Genomic DNA, 14161 nt, shown 5'->3' with positions numbered 1-14161 from the left:
GTGATTGGGTTTCTTTCAGGGGCCTTATAGTCAGTCATAAATCGGAGGGGATCCTGCCCGGCCCCTCGCTCTCGCCCCTAACCCTGGCTCCAGCTGGCAGGGGACGATTGTTGGAGAGCCGAGGTCATTGCAGGGTCGCTCTCTGTGGCGCTTCTTAACTCCCCTTGCCTATTTTTTTCTACCCCTCCTCTCCGCTCTTCCCCCCCCCCTTTTTTCTCTGTCTCCCGGCTGAGGTTGCTAGGGCTTGGTATTTGCTTTTTAAGACCATGTTGTAATTACAGAGGAGCTCTACTCCCCTCACTGCCTCTGGCTCCCTCTCCTCTTTTTTTTTTTTATCACTGCTGATTGGTGGTAAGAAGCCATACTGGGGCCATCTCACCCCCCCACAACAAGCTTTTGTGCTGCCTCTTCCCTGGGCACACACAGGACTGATTCATTCACATCTCCTAACCTTTACAGATCTAGAAAAAGACTGGGGTGGCCTCCTCACACCAATCAGACACCAACCATAGCAGTGGAGGTGGGAGTCACTTACATAGAGGAAATGGGTTTAGGATTCCCAGCATTCATATGGTGAGACAACACCGCCTGAGAAATGAACTGCAGAAAACCAGTCAGTACACTGCCACAGCTGCAGCCAAACTGCGGAACATGTGCCGTTGGTTTTCTAGATACAAGTTGGTTGTAACTGAAAATCTATTCAATCTATCAATTTGATCAATAACACAGGTTGACACTGGCAGAGGCTATACTGTATGTTTCCTCCCCGCAGGCTGCTTGGGATTTTGGGAGGATGAGTCTGTGTTTGCTGTTTTAGGAGAACTACACCACAGAGAATATCAGACGCTGCCATGTAATGTCTGTTTTGTGGGACTGCACTCCTCTGCCAACATCTGGGGCCATAAACCGAGATCAGAAAGTGACAGTGAAAACAATACCGCAATGACAACAAACATTCACTCAGCAATAAATGGAGGGGGAGTTGGCTTAAATCACAGTTTGGCCAGAGGGAGGTGGGGGGTGGGCAGGGGTAGTGTATAGTGTCATCTCTTTTGTGTGTCTTGAATTTGATCTAATATTTAATGTAACAAAAACGGGCAGTAGGTGCAAACTGCCAAACAATTTTGGGACAAGAACTGGAGTCACAAACATCTGCATCTGTCCTGGGCCCGAAAGGCAGGGGCCAGAGCTGCAGCAGCAAATCATAAATATACTGTAGGTGTAACTCATTAAAACAGAGACTGGAACCAAATGATTATAGTCACATCACAAATCCTTTAGAGTGAGTGTTGCATTTGATGCTGTGCAGAGGCTTGTCTTTCCCCTAACACACATCAAAGTGAACGGAACCAAAATATCACAAAAATGCGTACAGTGTATAGCTATAGAAGCATGGCTTGTCTTTCATGTGTATGGAAAAGTGCCACAAACTAAGCATTGTTCCCTGTGAAATAGGATACAGGCTTGGAAGAGCCATTGTTCTATTTCAGTTTGCTTGAATCTCCTCTGTTGCATGCTGGCTCGCTGCTTCACCGTTCTGACTTCTGACAAACAGCATCTGCACCAGGGACGCCACTTCCTCCCACGAGGCAGATGGGAACAAACCCAGTATAATGACTTCAAATAAACAGGATGCCATTAATTGTTTGCCCCATCAATTGAAGTGTGTCCCTTGGTATTCAATGAGAACTTGATTAATCATTTTAGTGGTTTGACTTATTGGATGCCAGTGAGAAGAGATGAATTGTCTGGCAAGGAACAAATCACTGGTTGAAGCCCACATTACTCTGCAGAGGCCACGCTTATTCATAACTATAGACAGTTAATCCTTTTATGCTGTAGCTCTACCATAAGCGCATGTGACTATAGAGAGTCCAAGTAAGTCCGCAACTTCTGTGTTCTGTTTGAGAAACCAAAGTAATTTCATAAACATGCGCATACTTAAATCCAGCCTTGAAACTTTAACTCAGGATGTCACATGGCTAATTCTTTACAGTACATGTCTTGATAAGGACAGTTAGTTTCCTTTTCTTTTATACAATAGTGATAACAAAGGCAATAATAGGATTTTTGTTGTATATAGGCTATATATATACGTATATAGTGAACATTCACCATTTCCCATAAGGGCTACAGCAGCTAAATAAGCAAGCCTGCAGGCAGGTCAAGTTCAAACATGTCTGTAACAATACACTACCTACATATTAGAGCAAGGACATTTGGGAAATGGCATCAATGCCAAGCTGCTCAGAGCTACGCTATGGAGGCTAATGGGATTTCTTGGTTTCTTTCATCAAACTCATCAAATACACAATCCAACAACTCCAAAACTCTCTGGTGGACAAGTTGTGACTTGCACATTTACCACGCTATGAGATAATAACGGAACGTTATGAGATGGAGTTGTTTTTGAGGCAAACACAGGGACGGGAACGCGCATCAGCGGTTTTTCATGAATTTACCTCGAAAACAACTCTGTCTGGTAACGTTCCGTTATTACAGTATCTCATAGTGTGGTGAATGTGCAGGTCACAACTTGTCCACCAGAGCGTTTTGGAGTAGTTGGATTGTGTATTTGATGAGTTGGATGAGGGAAACCAAGAAATCTAATTAGCCTCCATGGCGTAGCTCTGAGCAGCTCGCAGCTCTGCTTCGCCGATCTAAAAACAGCTTGCACCAACAATTAAAGGTAACAAACCTACTCCTACTAAGACTACAGTATGGGGATTATGGCAATGGGCCAATTTGCCAAAATGTTGAACTATCCCTTTAAGAGTTAACATTGGCATTATTTTCCATTGTTTCAGACAAAGTTTGATGTTGAACTCACAACATTTCTTCTAGACAAGTATGTAAATAGCTGTTAATGCTTACGCTATACGGAAAACATACAATTAGCTCCTTCAAACTTCTACCATACTGTTACCATAGAGAGGGAAGATCCAGATTTTGTTCAGATAAAACACAAAAAGAAAAGTTAAATGAGCTACTGAATTTACTTAAAGAGCTGAACAGAAGCTAGTCATGCAATGACATGAGGATCAAAGCTCTCTCTTCTCTTTAAATAAAACAAAAGTGTCAGACATTACAATTCACAATGGACTGCACTGCAGGAGGAGAGTTGTAAAAGGCAGGTATTGCAAACACAGACGTCAACAGTGAGTCAAATGTCAGCAGACGTAAAGAAACACCTTCAGACAGTGGGGCAAACAGTATTTTGTGTGTTAGCTGATCTGTAGACTTCCCCCTGGTGTTGCTGGGTCTGTCTGCTTTGACATCCTCAGAGCAGCAGGTTAACAGCCCAGCCGTGGTCAGATCACAAGGACTGTAACGGCTGCATGAAAGGGATTCACCAAAAGGTGCTAATGGAAACATCCTGAACCTGAAACACCAGGTTCTCTGTCAAAACCACAGCGAGCGGAGGAGGTGAGAGAGTGAGGACGAAACGCACACTGAAACCTGGAGAGGGTGCAGTTGTTTTTTTGTTCAGACTGAGAGAGTTGTGGTGGTGACAGCATGTCCTATTCTTTGAGGATAGGGGACATGGGTGTCAGTCGTCACAAGGGAGCAGAGTTGGGTGTTGGAGGGGGGGGGGCACCAACAAGTTTGTGTCAGCTCCCAGAGGACAGGAGCGCCAGCCGAGCCGGTGTTGTCTTTCACTCCTGCTGACCTGTTTGAACTGCAGTGAAGCCATCCGCTGCATGTGACCCTGTTTAGACAGCTAACAGGCTGCTCACTCTGAACCCGGACTGACTGTCACCAGCACTTGACACTCAACACAACACTTGAGGCTTCAAAGTTTTGTTTACTCTCCACTTGGTCTTCCCTCTCAAGTGAATGAAAGCCTTGGTCTTCTCAACATCTGTACTGAAGATGAAACAGAATAATAATTGTACGCAACCATGAAAAGGATCGCTGTCCTTCTTGTGAGGTTCACACAGACAGACCTCATCCTAATTGTAGGAACACCTGCTATACTAAATGAAGAAGTCAGAGTTACAGGTAGAGGTTACAACATGGACAAACAGATAACTTGTATAAACAATATTGTCCTCATTGTGGTTTGTACATTGGGTTTGGCTTAAACACATCTTTAGTCAACAGAACATAAATAAATAAAGGTAAGTTCCAATGAATCAGCACAAGTACAAAAGGCCCATGTATACTACATAAGACCTGTGCAGGTTGTGCAGTGGTTGCCAACATTTTTGGAAATAAAATGGCAAGACACTGCAAAAACACAGTTTTTTCATGCACTGATTAATTTTGAGATTTTGGGCTATTTTTCTTCCTTAACATGCATTCTTTCAGAAAAGTCAAAAGAAATGGTAGAAACTCCACATTAAGGTGGTTATTTTACTTCATTCTTTTGTCAGTAGTTTTCTCCTAAATTCACCAAAAGTTAACAGCTACTGTGACTGTGCTGTGCCTGTTGTCAGGGTTAGGGTCATGTCAGGTATCATTGTAAAGCTCTCTCTCTCCTGAACAATTATGTAGACTCCCAAAATTGTAATTTCCTCTGTATCCGCAACCAATCATAAAAGTACGATTTACATTAAAAATCTATGGTCTTTAAAGGTCGTTTTCTCAAAATGAGTTTTTCCTCAGACTCTGAGCTGAAATCTCCACTTCAGCTGAGACACCAAACCTTCCAGTTTCATTCCTGTCTATATTCTGAAGGTTTTTACAGAGGGGATTGTTGATATATCATTCACAGCCTGATTTATACAACAATTTATTAGTAAAAATATGGCAAAATTAGATTTTTTAGGGCTGGTGATAGTATTTTCTCATTTACAAAGTGAAAAGAGATTTCCCAAATCTCCTCTGTAAAAACTTCTGACTCTAATATTTCAACAAAATAAAACAAGAATTTTGTGTGTGGCTTTATCCATTGTTCAGATTTTGGTTCTGGAAATGTGTGCAAATTAGCGCATATTTCATCAGATATTGCCTCATTTACATATTTAAACATAAAATTTGACAAAACTTGTAATACAGAAAATATTTGTCTTAATGTAAGTGATAAACTTGGGAAGTTTCATGGTGATATGTGTTAGTTAAAATTCTTACCCTATTCACCTGTAGTGTCTCCCCTTAATTGTCCTGTCAAGAGGAACCACTTGTAGTAAATACAGTTAGGAGCAGGTTCGCTTAGCTTCATGTAGAGATGGGAACAGGGAGGCACAGAGAGTGAGGTTCTTTACTTACTTTACCAGCTGTTTCTGGTTTGCCCCTTAGCTAAACTCACTACTGCCAGGAGCCATGATCTTAACCTGCATTCATAAGGTGTCAGAATAATTGCACCCCTGAAGTCATGACGACAAATTTTGCTAAACAACTTGCAAAGTTGTTGATATCAGCAGAAACATGGTCAACTAAAGAAAATGTTTAACAATGCTTTTTAAATAATGGTGCAGACTCACATATTGCAAATCGATTATTTTCTGACATTTGATTTTGACGCAGTATGAAGTGACCTTGATGAGTTGGAGAGATTATTCATGGGCAAGTAACACAATAACACACAAGTAACACAAATACTGGAAGCAATGTGCCCTTTAACACTCTTGGCAATAAAATGCAACACATCATCTTTGTATTGTCCGTATTGTTTCCAGTCTGAAGAACGACCTCCTAACTCTGGAAACCACCGTTAGAGCACCTGAATGCAGCACATTAACTGAGCATGTGTGCCAATCCTCTCCTATAAATCTCACCAAGAAAGCAAGGTGTTTTCTAATGGTATTTTCTAAATTGTCGAACTTCTTATTCATCTATGTATGTATGTACAGCGACAATTAATCCTTAGATTGTTAAGCTAAAACATTACAATAATCACATCTGTGTAAATATCAAAAGGTGCCTCAGTCTTAACTCACCTTTAGTTACAAATATAAATTATTCTTGAATGGGTGTCTATGATTGTTTCTAATGAGATACCTTATTTCCAAATGAAATGATAATGAATTTAAAGGGAAGAGAAAGAAGCCCTTTAAGCTTTAGGCTGTGTATGTTTTTAATAACGAGCTTAAGAGCTCAGTCCTCTGCTGTGTCTCTCATTCCCAATCTGCACCGCTCTATTCTACACCCTAACAACAGCCATCTTTGCACACACAGTATGCTCCTTTTTCTTTGCTTAAGTCACTGGCTTCTCATCAGAGCCACCACCAATAAAACCGCTTTCAAATCCCTCTGCTAAGACCTCTCCATCAACATCCTTTCCCATGACGAGCAGCATCAGCGGTGTTGTCTGCAGGAAATACGGAGAAGAGAAAGGAGTGTGTAGTGTGCTACCCTGTGTGATGGATGGAGATGAATGCATATTGTTTAATCACAAGAAAAACAGCCATTCCCAAAAGATACCATCCTGCAGACTTTGGAGATAAAAACCAAAGTGTATCAAACAGGATGTACAAAACTTGCATGTCAAACAGCTCTGAACAGGACGACTTTTGACTGACTGCTGTAGTGGCTTCTGCTTTTGACAGTGTTGGATATGTCACAGGATCCCCATCCGATCACTCAGGAGGCACCGAGGCGCTGATGTGAGGTGGAAACCACTTGGTATTGGGTTTGATATCAGTGTCTGGGACATCTTCTAAAGACCAAATGTGTAAAAGTCAAACAGCCATTGACTCGCTGAGTGTGAAAGGGGGAAAGAAAAGCCCTCGGCACATTCTGTAACTGGGTTACCTACAGTTGTACATGGAAGATTTTTTTTTGCTGGTACTTGCATTTGTTTTACTTCTAAGGTATTTCTTTCCATTCAGTAGATATAAATCCATATATAAAGATATAAAGTTCAACTTTTAGTTATTGCTCTGCCAGAACCCTAAAGTTGAAGATGTTATACCATTTTAGGGTGATTTTTAAATTCCAAATTGGACCATAATCTTGATCACACAGCAACGTCTATGTTGCAGGGAGGGAGAGTGACAGGTTATTTAGTGCTGTTTTGATATCTGAGCCTGAGGAATGCCTACAGATACAGTGATCCCTCTGTCTGAGGAGGAAGCTTCATAGATGAGGTAAGACTGCTTACAGCTATGAAACTGTATCTGAAACAGATTAAAAGACATTTTCCTCAGCTTGATTCATGTTCCTTTCAGCTCGCCCAGGTGTTACATCTCACAACAGAAAGGTGAAGAGAGCAGGACAGATGTGCAAATACATTCTTGCATGTGTTTGGGAAATGCAGAAGACAAAGAAGGAAAGAGAGTTCTTTTTTTGTCAGTAGTCAGAGCCTATGGTGTCGACTGACAGACTTTTTTTTCATTTCTTATCAGCTTTCTGTCATTTTTTGCTTCATAGTTCTACCTGTAGATAAAGAGTTGAGAATCCAACATGAGGAGAATTACATCAGAGAGATAGAAGCACTCTTGGTCTGCGGTGTCTACAGACACTGATTGTTTCAGCTTGTCTTCATACCTGTTCAGGTTTCACTGCAAGGCTTGTCAATCCCTCCCAGGACTTCAAACGCTGAGCTGAATCCTCCACCTTCACTCATCCCTTCACACCTTGCACACAACCTGCAGCACAAGTACAGCAACGCTAAATTACCCATAATTACCCAGATTTGAGCTCGACATTACAAAGACATGTTGTTTGCTGTTGTGTTATTACTGGAACATCACGTCTGAGCTAGCTCTCTTTAATTAAAGTTGACATCTTTCCAAATGTGCCGTTTTCTGCTGTGCGGCGCTGAGAAAACTTCAGTCTTTGTGGAAGAACTGAACATAAAAGCAAAAGGGGGGGAAAATGGCCAAAGCAACGGCTGTGAAAGACGCTCTTCAGTGTTCTTGCAAATCTAAATAAACTTCAGAGAGATAGACTCCACATGTGGTTCCCTAAAAAAGAGACCCATGCACCAGATGAGAAGACAATGACAAAACTTGGCTCAACACGCCTTCTTCTTCTGTCCAGAGAATCACAACTAATAACAGCACAAGACAATGCCGTTCCCATGCTCGCTCCTCTGCCACTCTCATGCTTGCCATTAGATGTTCTCATTATTCTTCCCTGTGTCTTAATGCAAAGTGAAAACAGATTTGGACGGGAATGAAAAGTTACCCAATCACTTAGATCTCAAGCGCTCTGTGAAATCCGTTTATCCCTGATCATTATGACAGTGTTTTTCTGTCTGTATCGATAGTCATTTCCTTTCTCCCTGCAGCAGCCTCAGAGTCTCCGACGCTGGCGCTGAGCACAGCACAGCCAGCACAGTCCCACGGAGTGCAAGCAAAGGAGGAAATCAATAGAGAAAATATCGCTGCAGGCTCACACATTTTTATCTTGCTTTGAACGAGTCAGCTTTAATTTTGCTTTGATCTCAATTTGCTGCTTTTGGGATAGCTTGGCTGCACATTGAACCAGGAGGAAAAAGCTTCCACCAGGGCTTTCTTACAAAAGACCCTTTCAACTCAGGCCTTTATTTTGCCTATATGCATCAGTGTCCGTTACTGGTTTACAGGGAGTAAAAGATACAGGGAATCAAAACAAACTAATACTACAGGACTCGGACACACATCTCTGCAGACGTTTGGCCGACTGCACTTTATCTATTCTAGTCAGGGAGGATTTACGGTCAAGCAGAGCAAATGTTAGACAATGTTAGCGAGGGGCCACAATAAAGAGATCCTTAGTGTTGCTGTCAGGATGGGCTCAGTGTTGTTGTGGGGTAACAGGTTGACATGATGCACAGCTGGCGTTGTTCTCACTGCTCTGCTAAGCTACACCACCACACCACTCTCCCTCCCCACACATCATTAGAGCTGACACACCAAAAGGACGGTGATATTGTGGCGTCACCTAAGATCTGCTAAAGATGTCGGCACTTCCCTCACCTCTTTTACAAACCAGCGCATTCTGAGAAGAGGGAGTTGTTTTGGGAATTTGTTTCTCTTTTCTAAAGCAGAGACAAAAGGGGTAGAATAAATGACCAGGCAGAGAAAAGACCAGCGCCTTGCTGGGGAGAAAGGGAAGGGTCTAATCTAATTTGGTTAAAGGAGGATGTGTGCTATGTGGGTGCGCGCACATGTGTGTGTGTGTGCACATGCATGGCTCCGCTGCACAGTGAGTGGGGACTGTGGGAATGGGACAGGAGGGCTGCACAATTGAATGGAGCCTCCAGAGCCAGAAGCAGTGGGGAGTCTCCCCAGACGCGCTGATTCCAGGTCGGCCACTCAAAGAGGGATTAGGCCAGAGAAGGCCCTTCCTGATTAGCAATTCACACTCAAGTGCCCCCACAAGGACCTTGGGTAATAATATTGCCATCAGTGTCCTTCACAGAAGCGGGCAATAAAATGTTTACCCTCTTTTTGACTTTTTTCCGCCTCCTTCATCGCTAACGTTCACTAATCACTCTTGTTCTTGTTTTCAGGAACTTTGCAGAGCAGTCAGCCAACTCCTGCAAATGTCTCCCCTGGGTCTGATGTGACTTTGAGAAACAAAAATGCATTTGAGAAGCTGTTGACTGTAACTGCTTTGGTTCATTGCTTCATCTCAAGCTGCTGAACTCCAACAACCCCCCCCCCCACCTCCCCATTCCTCCCTTCCCCTCCTCTTCCTCTTCCTCCTCCTCCTCCTCCTCCTCCTTCAACCACTTCTTCCTCCCTTCCTCTGCTCTTCGCTGTTAAACGACCACCACATGAAAGCGTATGATGTAAGAACTCCCCACTAAACTAATATTGCTGTTTCAAAGCTGCCTCAACCCAGATGTTATTGGGCTTCGTAACAAACAAAATTCATTACAGCACTGTTTATTGCGGATTGGCTGAAGGATTCCTCCAGCCCTATAAAGGTCCACCATCCTTATAATTATACTAATCTACTCCATAAACACTTACAAGGTTACAACAACACAGTGACTTCCCCTTATCAACCACAGTACACAATGAATGAGGTCAGAGGGTTAACCTTCAACTGATGGAATAGCAGAAGCAAGACAAAGCAGATTTTAATGGAGCAAAGTGAAAAGAAGAGTGAAACAAATTAGTCCTCATTAATAACTTACTTTATTGAAGTATTTAAACCATATGAGCAAAGAATACTGCAGGCTTTGATGTTGACAGGGCTCTTCAATAATTAATTGCTTGATTCATATGCGTTTCCTCAAAACGTCTGACCCTTTACTAAAACTGGTGCTCTTATTAAAGCTCTAGCATTTCAAACGGGACAGAAAAATACAAAATTATCTTTGCCAGCAGTTGCAAACATAAAATATCTTAAGCTGGGACGGGACGTAGTTTATCTTTAATATTCAAGGGTTTTCCTTTCTCTTTTTGTCGCAGTTTTACTACTATAGGTTCAGCGATAGCTCTCCAATCACTTCTTTGGTTTTTGGCACCAGCCTCTTCACAAATTGTTGAGTGGCAATAAGAGAGAAAATAACAGATTATGTTGATAAATAGGATCATCCTGAGCTAAACGCTGAATGCGTGCAATCAGGAGGGAGAACAGGATCCTTGGACAATGCGCAGGGCATGTGGACAAATAGTCTCACCTCCAACTGAGTGTGTTGTTTCTTCTCATTGTGCCCTCTGAAAGAGAAGAGGAGGGCCTTGGTTAAGAAGATTATAGCCCTACCCCACCCGTACGTTTAATCAACATGCCCTTTCAACGCCGGCAACAATGCCAAACATGTCTAAAACGTCCCCCATCTCTCCCATAGCATACCTCACATGTTGGAACAGCATGCCAGTCATCAAACCACAGCAATTAAGAGGAATACCATGATTACTCTTGCTGTCGTGATCGCATCACCCACCATCAAAGAATCGATGGCGTCAATTTCAGAAATGTCACCATCACAGTTCACTTTCAAACAAAAAAAAATCTATGAGCTTCAATTCATTTTTATTGATCAAAATTCCCTTGAGAAGCCGAGAAGCTTTGTTTCCTCACCGTCCACTTCTTTCATCCATGGTTAAATATGTAAATAAAATGTCTAAAGTCATTCTTCAAAGGGGAACAAAAGAAAAAAGGGGGCTGAGGGAAAAGACAGCCATAAAATTCCTCCGATTCTCCATAACATTAGCCAGAGGGGGGCCAGCTTCCAGCCAGAGCCTAGCAGCAGGGGAGCCAGCTAGCACCATAGAATCACACATCTCAAATCCCACACACAAAAAAATAAAATATCTTTTCAGCTTCAGCCATCAAAGGCCCCCCCCTCCTCCTCCTTTCACTTTATTAGTTACAGAATTATCTCACAGTTGCTGATTTCTCAGAGATGGAGCTGCACTGCTTTTCTTCAGCACACTGTTGTGGTTGCAAAGATGAGATAAAGTTGTGTGTGTGTGTGTGTGTGTGTGAGAGAGAGAGAGAGAGAGAGAGTGTATGTTTTTCACACATGTGAGTAGGAATGAGCTATAGGAGGGGGTTGTATGTGAAAAAAGAGGGTGAGAGACAGAGGAAAAATCATAAAAGAGACAGTCGTAGCTGCTGAGGCTACAGATGCGAAAGACTGAACAGGCCTGATTCCGCCTTTTCTTCTCGTTTTCAAAGCGATATCATCATGACCAGCAAAACAATCATGAAAGAGAAGCAGGCAGGAGGAGAGACAGGAGCAAGAACAGCACAAAGGCAATGAATTACAACAAACCAGTAGACTGTGTCGTCTTATTAGACTATGTGACAATATTATCTTGTCAGTTTCATTACACCAAAGGCAGCGATAATAAGGGCAGATATTTGCTTTAAAAAAGGTCGGACAAGGTTTCCTCAAAGATGGGAGGACTGGCCCGGGCTCAGGCAAACGCACTGATAATACATCATTCTTTGTCACATTAAAGCTATCATCTCTTTTTGTTCTACTTGGACACATCAGTCACATAATAAAAGTGTAGTGGAGAGGGAGGGACGGAGCAGGCATGTCAGCTGTTGTCCTTGTCTTTGTGAGGGGTCAGAATATAGAAAATATATTATTCTGCCATTGATTGAGGGAGGTTTCTCTTTTTTGACAAAGGGAGATGGTTTGCATACCATTATGATTTTCCCCCTAAGATGATTTTGACACAACACAAAATACTATTGGTTAACATATGAATAGTTAACATATACAGGCTATATAATGCTACCCTATGTGTATTTTAAAGTGATGAACATCAAGTATGTTTTTTCCTCTAATGTAAGCTCTGACCAAACCTCTTCAAACATTAACAGCTGGATAAGTGAAATCTGAGGAGCACATGTGCTGCGTATAGGAGAAGGAGGAGGAGGAGGAGGTGGGTATTGTGTTCATAAGTGTATTCATACCCTATATTTATGCTCCTGCTCCACACACTGAGCGCTAACAGCTGAAATGCCCCCACTAAGATATGCTGTGCTTAAACCATTTATGCACGCCGGTGCCAGGTTTCTCATCTTGCTCGGACACATTTCAGGAATACCTCTAAAAGCACTTTAGTGACTCCTGTAAAAATGCACTAAAAGCGCTGCTGTTTACTTGTGATCAGTATTTCAGCCTTGATGGAGACCATGACCAGGCCAGAGTATAAATCTTACCACCACAAACTTTTTACAAGGTAATGCAAGTGAGGTCTGGAGGATCTCTCTCACACACACACATACACATAAAAACGACTGAGGGCCTCATAATCTGTCCCTCTCTCAGTCTAACATGCCACCCTGATCTGGGCTGGCGGTATAAAACCAAGACAGAGTCCTTACTCACTGTAACAACAATGCATCATCAGAGTTTACTGATGCTGTTTATTACAGTACTCCATGTGTTGCCGTATTTGACTTATTTTATGACACACTGTGGCTTGGCTTGTGCTGTGTTTCACTTTAATAGGCTGATACAGACCCATCTTATTCATTCCGTCTAGAAACCACTTATTCAGGTCAGGATCACAGGGGGCAGGCGCCCATCCCCTGCAACAGGCAGGATACACACTTGAGGGTTAACACATGTGTATATAGTTAGCATAACATTCACGGTCATGGAGATATGGTCACTTGCCAATACTGCATGTGTGAGAGGAACAAGACAACCCACACAGACTCACACCTTAGTCACCACTGATGCAGTGCACAACAACCTGTTTCAGAAAGTCAAACACAAAGTAAAGTGAAGTGAATCAACCCTTTTCTACAAACACTGGCACAGTAACTGCTGAGTTGGACACATTCATCACATTACTAATCAGCATTGCTTTATCACTGTTGCTCATATTACTTTATGAGTAATGTGATTCGTTTTTAACCAGAAATATGTTTCTCACTGACTTATGACAGTGTTTCATTACCTATAATGTGGCGAAATATTTTCTCATCTTTCTTATATGTCAGAGCCAAAACTGTAACTTATAATGTTTTCCAGATGAAACAACTCCTCTCTGTAATGCAGTGTTTTTCAACTTTGGGGTCACGACCCTGCGTAGGGTCGCCTGAACTGTCTAGTAATTGATTTTAAAAAATCACTGATAAAAAATTTTTTAAAACTTTTTTTAAATTATTATTATGATTAAAAGCACCACACACAATCATAAACGACTGTATTCTATAATTTCACTTTCTCGAATATACATCGAGAATGTAGCGTATAAAAATATCTAAGCTGGCAAATCTTGATTGACGGATGCAACCACGTGACTGCACAAGTGACCGCTACTTGAGTTGTGATATTGTACACTGTGATATTTTCCATCTTTCAATGCTTCAGTAGCTCTTTTTTCATAATTCATTGTTTGAGAGATTGTTTGTTCAGTATTAATTTTCAGCCTTGTAAATACAAGCTCGCCTAACTCAGGGAAAATAAAATGTCACTTTATGCACTAATCTGAATACTCTGTATTTGCAACACAGTATAATAAACATGATCAAAAACGAATTCTAGAATGAAAAAAAATTATCTGGGGTGACCAGAAATTTGTGATGTCAAAATGAGGTTGCAAGCCAAAAAAAAAGTTGGGAACCACTGCTGTAATGTGTCTCTAAGGTCAGTGTGACACTAATGGTGGAGCAAACTCTGGAAAGTGTCTTATTAGAGTCAGTGGTTAGGATCAAGGGTTCACAGAGGGAATATAAATGGTAAAATTGTCATTAAACTTTCCAAAACTCTAAAATTGAAAAACAAAACAAAACTGAATGTGCATTGAAGTTACATGTGCTTGTGTGTATACACATCTGAATAAGAAATTATTGAAACTGTCCATGG

Source organism: Trachurus japonicus, chromosome 9 (assembly GCF_045865225.1).
Source record: "Trachurus japonicus isolate A0001 chromosome 9, Traja_1.0".
Lineage (NCBI taxonomy): Eukaryota > Metazoa > Chordata > Actinopteri > Carangiformes > Carangidae > Trachurus > Trachurus japonicus.
Note: the sequence above shows the minus strand (reverse complement) of the source record.